This window comes from Trichosurus vulpecula, chromosome 3 (genome assembly GCF_011100635.1).
Source record: "Trichosurus vulpecula isolate mTriVul1 chromosome 3, mTriVul1.pri, whole genome shotgun sequence".
NCBI lineage: Eukaryota > Metazoa > Chordata > Mammalia > Diprotodontia > Phalangeridae > Trichosurus > Trichosurus vulpecula.
The window spans coordinates 242,593,442-242,602,925 of NC_050575.1; the positions used below are offsets into that span (position 1 = coordinate 242,593,442).

At 39.8% G+C, this 9,484-nt stretch overlaps 1 pseudogene; it reads left to right on the forward strand.

Annotated features, from left to right (window-relative positions):
• Positions 1-2,493: 2,493 nt before the first annotated feature.
• Positions 2,494-3,266, forward strand: LOC118841076 (annotated as a pseudogene).
• Positions 3,267-9,484: the final 6,218 nt, after the last annotated feature.

Consider the following 9,484-nt stretch of genomic DNA (forward strand, 5'->3'; position numbering starts at 1 on the left):
CCCCACCCCTAAATACTCAATCAATTTATAATATTTGTTGATTTTTGCTCTACGAAATCTCTCACATCCTTTTTCTACTCATGAGCATCTACCCTAGTTCAGGACCTTATCAACTCTATACAGGCTACTGTAATAGATTTTTGTTCTTTTTTTTAAAATATAGAACAGGCTTTATTTAATGCAACACAAAGCAAATGATTTGCACAGAAGCTCAGTAACAATCAATAGAATTCTCTTTTCCTCTCCAGTGAACCTCCACCTCCATGAGGACCTATTCAGTTCTCTAGATATGTCATACTACCCCGGGGTTGAGGGTCTCCACAAAGGGAAATCGTTCAAAGTGCAGAGATTTAACCCTCTTCCACAAACCTTCAGAGCCCACATAACTCACTATATTAGTGAAGAACAAGGTCCAGTTTTTCTCATCCGTGTCATAGCTCTGTCCCTTGCTGCTGCTTATTCTGGTGCCTGTTTATTCCCTCTCTGCTACTTGGAAATCCTTTCACTCTTGCTCTGATGGCTCTTTCACATAGGAATGGAACAGAGAACAAACCTCTTCTCTCCTCAAGTCACCTACACCTCTTCCTATACAGCCTTTCTCAGTAGAAGACTTTTTGTCGTATTTTCTAGAGACAGTAGAGGCCATCTGTCATTCAGTTCCCTCTTCTCTTTGATGCTACACTTCAAATCCCATCAAGATCTTTTCCTATTCTACCCTCTTTTTTTTCCTCTAGACTCAGAAAAGGAGTTAGCTCTTGAAAAAACATATGTTTAACTTATGGAATAAAACAAGGATTTCCATAACTTAGTATAATAAAAAGATAATTGCGCATGAAACTACAAATCTACTATGTATAAGTTGCTATTCCTTTTAAATTTACAATATTATCATGTAATTTTTTTCTCTTTTTTCTTCCCCCTCCCCCCTGATGGCCACCATTAGACATAAATAGATGTGTATATACACACACATACACATATATACCTGTAAAATTATTCTATACATACTTCTATTTATCAGTTCTTTCTCTGGATACAGATAGCATCTTTCTTCATGTTTCCTTTATAGTTAGTTTGGATATTTACAATAGTCAAAACAACTTATTGTCTCAAAGTCATTCTTAAAACAACATTGTTGCTACTAAGTACAACATCCTCTTGGTTCTGCTCATTTCACTCTTTATTATTCCATGCAAGTCTTTTCATGTTTTTTTTCTCAGATTGAGCTCATCATTTCACAATAGCATTTCATCACAATAATATCACAACTTGTTCAGCCATTACCCAACTGATGCACATCCCTGCAATTTCCAGCTCTTTGTCAACACAAAGAGACTGGCTATAAAGGTTTAGAACATATAGGTTCTTTTCCTTTGCCCCTAATCATCTCTGGTAGTAGACTAAACAGATATTGCTGGCTCAAAGGGTATAGTAGTTTAATAACTCTGGTGTAATTCCAGATTGCTCTCCAAAATGATTGGATCATTTCACAATTCTACCAACAATGAAGGAGTTAGCATTTCTTACCAAGACCAACACTAATACTAGGTTCTATTATGGTTTTTTTGTTATGTAATTACATATTTTGTTATGTAATAGCTTTCTCACTGCTCTTCCTGTTCCCAGTCTTTCTTCTTTCCAATCAATTCATTATACAACTGCCAAAATAATCTTCTTGGGACAGAGGTCAGACCAAACCACTTACCTACTCAAAAATCTTTAATGGATCTCTATTGAATAAAAGATTTAAAAAATTGGATCATTTATCAATTGGGGAATGACTCATATTCTTACAAATTTAACAAAGTTCATATATTTGAGATATGAGACCTTTATCTGAGAAAGTATCTAGAAACATTTCCTCCCAATTTTCTGCTTTCCTTCTAATCATGGCTGCATTAGTTTTATTTGTACAAAACTTTTAAAATTTAATTCAAAATTATCTATTTCATACCTCACAATGCTCTGTATTTCTTATTTATTCATAAATTCTCATACCCATAAGTGTGATAGGTAATATGTTCCATGTTCTTATAGTTTTTTTTTTAAATTATATCTCCCTTTTGATCTAAGTGACACATCCATTTTGACCTCATCTTGGTAAATCGTGTAAGACTTTGATCTGTACCCAATTTCTGCCAGATTGCTTTCCTGCACCATTAGCTTTTTGAAAATTCCAGGACTGTCAAAGCCCACCTCCCCATGCCCCACTCCCACACACTTTGTTTTCTAAAGTAAAAGCTGTCATTTCCAATTCTGACTTTAGTTCCTTGGTACTTGAATTTTTTTTTTCCTGGACACTTGCAGTATCTTGTTTTTGATGTGGGAGATCTAGATTTTGGCTATGAAATTCTGAGGATTTTCTAAAAAGAAATTTATTTTACTCTGAACTTGAGCAATAAAATAGGAATTTTCATAACACAGTAGAACAGAAAAAAAGGACAGCACGGGACCAGATCAGAGCGGGCTCCGGCGCAGGCATCTCGAGGGGCCATGGGGTAGGGCGTGGCGGCAGCTGACGCCGCGGAGCGGGGCCAGGTGCACTCAGTGACAGTGGTGTCGTTACTGGAGAAGCTCTATCATGCTGGAGGCAGTGCAGGAGCGCCAGGGCGGCCTGGCCGGGCGGCAGGGCTGTCTCACGGGCACCGTGCACAGCATCCAGAGCTTCCTGGGCGCGCTTAGCCACAGCCACAGGGCCACCACCAACACACTGGTCCCGCTGCTGGCCGAGGCCGAGCGGGTCAGCACGCACACCCACGCCGTCCGCTGCCCGCTCCAGGTGCAGTGGCTCGAGGCCAACCACGCGCTGCCGCTCTCCCGTGGCCAGCGGCGCGGCCACGTCCAGCTCTTCCTGGAGGGGGCAGAAATCCCAGGCAGAACTTTTCGAAAAGAGCCAGAATCCAAATAACTAGAAGAGATGGAACTAGTACCAGAGGCCCTAGAAGTGCTGGAAGAAAGGGAGAGCTCACATGAGGACCCAGTGGAATCCTGGGCCAAGAGGCTTTCACGTACTGGCCTAGAGAAGGTGCAGAGCCTTCGCAGGGCACTGTCCACCCTTAAGAGCAAAGGCCCTGCCCTACCTCCATCCACTCCTACCAATCCTCCGCGATTGGGCCCTAGCCAGGGCACTGAAAATCAGCCTGAGGCAGGGGTAATGGTTGAAGCAGAAGCAGGGTTGGAGCTAGAGCCAACAAGGAGCCCTGTGGAAGATCTAGAGTCCTAAGGCCAGGGAAACGCTGGTGCTTCAGGAAGAGGGTACTGCCTAGTGCTCCATCCTGCCTGCCCACTTCTCTGTGTCTTTTTCTTTAATGGCACCATCAGTTGCCAAGCAACAGAGCCCAGTTACCTATAGATCACCTTCACCCAAGCAAGGAAAGTACCCTTCCTTTATAGCTCACCTCACTCCCTCTCTTACTCCCAAACTCAAGCCTCCAATCCAAAGTCCTCCAGGCCACCCCATTCTAAACCTCAAAGACCAACACTATAACCCTCCCAAGTGTGCTCAAGATTAATAAACTAATTTCACTTGAATAGAAAAAAGATTGTACATGGAACTACAAATTATTATACACTACTTGCTATTCCTTTTTTTCTTATTTATTTAATATATTTAGTTTTCAGCATTGATTTTCACAAGACTTTAAATTACAAATTTTCTCCCCATTTCTACCCTCCCCCCTACTCCAAGATGGCATATATTCTGGTTGCCCTGTTTCCCAGTCAGCCCTCCCTTCTGTCACCCCACTCCCCTCCCATCCCCTTTTCCCTTCCTTTCTTGTAGGGCAAGATAAATTTCTACGCCCCATTGCCTGTGTATCTTATTTTCTAGTTGCATGCAAAAACTTTTTTTTTTGTTTTTGAACATCTGTTTTTAAAACTTTGAGTTCCAAATTGTCTCCCCTCTTCCCTTCCCACCCACCCTCCCTAAGAAGGCAAGCAATTCAACATAGGCCACATGTGTATCATAATGTATAACCCTTCCACAATACTCATGTTGTGAAAGACTAACTATATTTTGCTCCTTCCCAACTCATTCCCCTTTATTGAATTTTCTCCCTTGACCCTGTCCCCTTTCGAAAGTGTTTGTTTTTGATTACCTCCACCCCCATCTGCCCTCCCCTCCATCATCCCCACCTTTTTTTTTAATCTTCTTCCCTCTTCTTTCCTGTGGGGTAAGGTACCCAATTGAGTATGTATGGTATTCCCTCCTCAGGCCAAATCTGATGAGAGCAAGATTCACTCATTCCCCCCTCACCTGCCCTCTCCTCTCCTCCCACAGAACTGCTTCCTCTTGCCACCTTTATGTGGAATAATCCACCCCATTCTATCTCTCCCTGTCTCCCTCTCTCAATATATTCCTCTCTCATCCCTTAATTTGATTTTATTTCTTTTAGATATCTTCCCTTCATCTTCAACTCACCCTGTGCCCGTTCTCTCTCTCTCTCCTCTGTCTCTCTGTCTCTCTGTCTCTCTCTCTCTCTCTCTCTCTCTCTCTCTCTCTCTCTCTCTCTCTATATATATATATATATATATATATATATATATATATATATATATGTACACATACATATATACATACATACATATTCACTTATATATATACATAAATATATATATATATATATATGCATATTCCCTTCAGCTACCCTAATACTGAGGTCTCATGAATCATACACATCATCTTTCCATGTAGGGATCTAAACAAAACAGTTCAACTTTAGTTAAGTCCCTTGCAATTTCTTTTTCTTGTTCTTTTTCTTGATTACCTTTTCATGCTTCTCTTGATTCTTGTGTTTGAAAGTCAAATTTTCTATTCAGCTCTGGTCTTTTCACTGAGAAAGCTTGAAAGTCCTCTATTTTATTGAAAATCCATATTTTGTCTTGGAGCATGATACTCAGTTTTGCTGGGTAGGTGATTCTTGGTTTTAATCCTAGCTCCACTGACCTCCGGAATATTGTATTCCAAGCCCTTCAATCTCTTAATGCAGAAGCTACCAGATCTTGGATTATTCTGATTGTGTTTCCACAATACTCAAATTGTTTCCTTCTGGCTGCTTGCAGTATTTTCTCCTTGATCTGGGAGCTCTGGAATTTGGAGACAATATTCCTAGGAGATTTCTTTTTGGGATCTATTTGAGGAGGCGATCAATGGATTCTTTCAATTTCTATTTTGCCCTGTGGCTCTAGAATATCAGGGCAGTTCTCCTTGATAATTTCTTGAAAGATGATATCTAGGCTCTTTTTTTGATCATGGCTTTCAGGTAGTCCAATCATTTTTAAATTATCTCTCCTGGATCTATTTTCCAGGTCAATGGTTTTTCCAATGAGATATTTCACATTGTCTTCCATTTTTTCATTCCTTTGGTTCTGTTTTATAATATCTTGATTTCTCATCAAGTCACTAGCTTCCACTTGCTCCAATCTAATTTTTAAGGTAGTATTTTCTTCAGTGGTCTTTTGGAGCTCCTCTTCCATTTGGTTAATTCTGCCTTTCAAGGCATTCTTCTCCTCATTGGCTTTTTGGAGCTCTTTTGCCATTTGAGTTAGTCTATTTTTTTAAGGTGTTGTTTTCTTCACTATATTTTTTGGTATTTTTTTGGGTCTCCTTTAGCAAGTCATTGACTTGTTTTTCATGGTTTTCTTGCATCCTTCTCATTTCTCTTCCAAGTTTTTCCTCTACTTCTCTAACTTGCTTTTCCAAATCTTTTTTGAGCTCTTCCATGGCCTGAGACCAGTTCATGTTTTTCTTGGAGGCTTTTGTTGTAGGCTCTTTGACTTTGTTGACTTCTTCTTGCTGTATGTTTTGGTCTTCTTTGTCACCAAAGAAAGAATCCAAAGTCTGAGACTGAATCTGGGCGCATTTTTGCTGCCTGGCCATATTCCCAGCCAACTAATTTGACCCTTGAGTTTTTCAGTGGGGTATGACTGCTTGTAGATTTTAGAGAACTATGTTCCATGCCTGGGGGGATGCGCCAGCTCTGCCACACCAGCACTCCTCCTTCCCCAAGAACCTCCAACCCAGACTGGACTTAGATCTTTAGCAGGCTCTTCACTCCTGCTCTGATCCACCACTTAATTCTTCCCACCAGGTGGGCCTGGGGCCAAAAGCAACTGCAGCTATACTTCTGTAGCTGCCCCACCTCCGCTGCCCCGGGGGCGTGGCCGAACCGGGAACTCCTTCCACTCCCGTAGCTTTTCCCACTAACCTTCTCCGCTGTCTTTGGTGTTTGTGGGTTGAGAAGTCTGGTAACTGCTGCAGCTCACTGATTCAGGGCGCTAGGGCACCCTCCCCCTGGCTCCTGGTCTGGTTGGTCCGTGCAGCTCACGCTGGGCTCTGCTCCGCTCTGCTGTGCTCCCAGCTCCATGTGCGAAGACCTCTCCCAGAGACCATCCAGGCTGTCCTGGGCTGGAGCCCTGTTTCCCTCTGCTGTTTTGTGGGTTCTGCAGTTCTAGAATTGGTTCAGAGCCATTTTTTATAGGTTTTTGGAGGGACTCGGCAGGGAGCTCATGCTAGTCCTTGCTTTCCAGCTGCCATCTTGGCTCCGCCCCCATTCCTTTTAAATATATAATATAATAAAGCTATTATGTAACTTTCTTTTTTTTTTCTTTTTCTCTGACCCTCCCCTCCCTCGGCTCTAGAGATGGCTACTATTAGACACAAATGTGTGTGTGTGTGTGTGTGTGTGTGTTTGTGTGTGTGTATGCACACCATTCTATACGTACTTCAATTTATCGGTTCTTTTTCTTCTATGGAAATAGCGCCTTCCTTCATATGTCCTTTGTAGTTAATTTGGGTATTTATGATAGTCAAAATGACTTAGTCACTCAAAGGTGTCCTTAAAACAAGATTGTTTATATACTGTTTATAATGTTCTCTTGGTTGTGCTCATTTCACTCTTCATTATTTTGTGCAAATTTATCCATATTTTTTGAAGATCATCTAGCTCACCATTTCTTGTAATACAGTAGTATGCAGTATAAACATCACAATCATATGCCACAATTTGTTCAGCTGTTCCCTAATTGATGGGCATTCAATTTCCAGTTCTTTGCCACTACAAAGAGAACTTCCATAAATATTTTAAAACATATAGGTTCTTTTCTTTTTTGCCTAATTATCTTGAAAAACAGACCTAGTAGGGGTGGTTGTTATTCTTCATTCTTAAAGATGACCAAAATGACATCACTATGCTGGAGTCAAGTCACAGTGTGTCCTACTGTGGCCAATACGACCACGGATTGGGTACAATTATTCCATGTAAACATTTGGGGTACAGTCTCTAAATTTGTTCATCTTGAATCCTAGTAGTGGTATTGCTGGGTAAAAGGATATAGGCAGTTTAATCACTCTTTGGTCATAATTCCATATTGTTCTCCAAAATAGTTGAATCAGTTCACAGTTTACAACAATAGTGTATTATTGTCCCAATTTTTCCACACCTCCTCCAACGTTTGTTACTTTCACTTTCAATCATTTTAGCCAATATGATAGGTGTAAAATGATATCTCAAGGCTGTTTTAATTTGCAGTTCACTAATCAATAATGATTTAGAGCATTTTTTCATATGACTAAAGTGTTTTGATTTCTTCATTGGAAAAGTACTTGTTTATATCCTTTTACTATTTATGATTTGGTGAATCACTCATATTCTTATGGATTTGATAAAGCTCTTTATATATTTGAAATATGAGATCCTTACCTGAGGAATTTTCTATAAAAATTTTCCCCCAGTTTTCTGCTTTCCTTCTGATCTTGGCTACATTTGTTTTATTTGTACAAAGACTTTTTATTTTAATTATCTTTTGAGGAAAAGGCATAGTCTCTTATGTGATAGGTGACCCTGGAAGATGATCATTCAACCACAATTTGTATGCTAATATAGAGGTGATCCTAGGGACAAAGTGGGGTTTATAACTCATGAACCCATATATCTCCATGGGTTTCCTTTTTCAGAACTTGCCAAAATGTGGGTGAGGTTACTAGATCCTCTTAAGTGGTTATTGGGTGCTATAAGTCATTTGTAACCCTAAGTTGAGTGGTTTCCTGGGACAAGAGACCAGAACAACATGAAGTACAGATAGTCTAAGAAACAGATTAATCTTAGCTTAGGGACATTCCTTCTGATTTTTGCACATATGCATTTGGAAGAGGGCCATGGTTCATTGGCTTGGCTATAAGTAGAGAGAATTTCTTCTTGTCAGGGAAATTTTTCATCATGAAACTGAGCAGGCAAGAGCTCAAGATGGTTAATGGGTAGCCCTGAAGAGATGAAGTACAAAAGCTAATCATGGAGAGAAGTTCAGTTACTACAAGACCAGTGTAAATACTCAGACAAGCAGAAACAGCATCACAGCAAGCAGAGTTGAGACATGTTTCTCAGCAAAAATGACAAGGTAAGCAGAGATATGTCCAGTAGAAAGAAGCACGAGGACATCTGACAGAACATAGACAACCCTACATCACTGAATGAATAAGTTGCTTTGGCCGTGTAATTCACATATACATGTTTTGTGTGCATGAATGTCCTAGTCACACAAGTTTCTGGCATATGTTCCTTCATGCTTCTATGACCACATGTGTTCCTTATGGGTTTATCCCCCCCCCCACGTATTCCCTGGCTCTAATTCTCCCTGTGCATAATTCCCTTCCCCACTCAGCATGTGCTAACCTGTTGGATGTGAGTTGGAGGAAATCTTTTTTCTTATATCTTTATTTGTAACAATATTTCTTTAAATATCTTTTGCTTTGAAATAATGTGTTCTCTGCTGAGCTGGTAAAAGTAAGCAAATTCATATGGGTCCATAAGCTATGATTTTAAATAGATAATAACTGCTGACCCTCCAACCTGAGATCATTTTTATGGGGGTTCATGTATAGGGGTGGTGTGCTATAGGAGATAATGTAGAGATAATGAATGTTAATTGTTTTGCAACCATAAAGTTTTATATAAATTTTAGCTGGTAATAGAGTGATAGTAGCAACAGCAGCTGTAATAGTATATTGGTCATTGAGTAGAAATATTTGAATCAGAAAAACCAAATATGAATCCTGGCTATATCACTTACTAACTATGTAACCCTGAAAAAGTTTTACAACTTCCTTGCTCCTCAGATTCCTTATTCAAAAAGTAGCAATTATAATATTTAATATCATTATGAGGAAAGTGCTTTGTAAGCCTAAAAAATGGACTATATGACATAGTAAAGAGATTGATGGATTTGGAGTCAGAAGATATTGGTTTGATTTGTTCCTTTGTCTCTATGCCCTTGTACAAGCTATCTAACCTCTGTGGACCTCAATTCTTTCATCTGTAAAATATGAAGATTAGACTAAATTATCACCCAAATCCCTGACAGCTGTAAAACTATGATTCTTAATGTTTTAAAAATAACAGGATAGTTTCTAGAACTAGAGGTCTCACTTACACTACATAATACCATGGTTGTACCATATCTAGAATATTATGTTTCACTCTAGATTCTA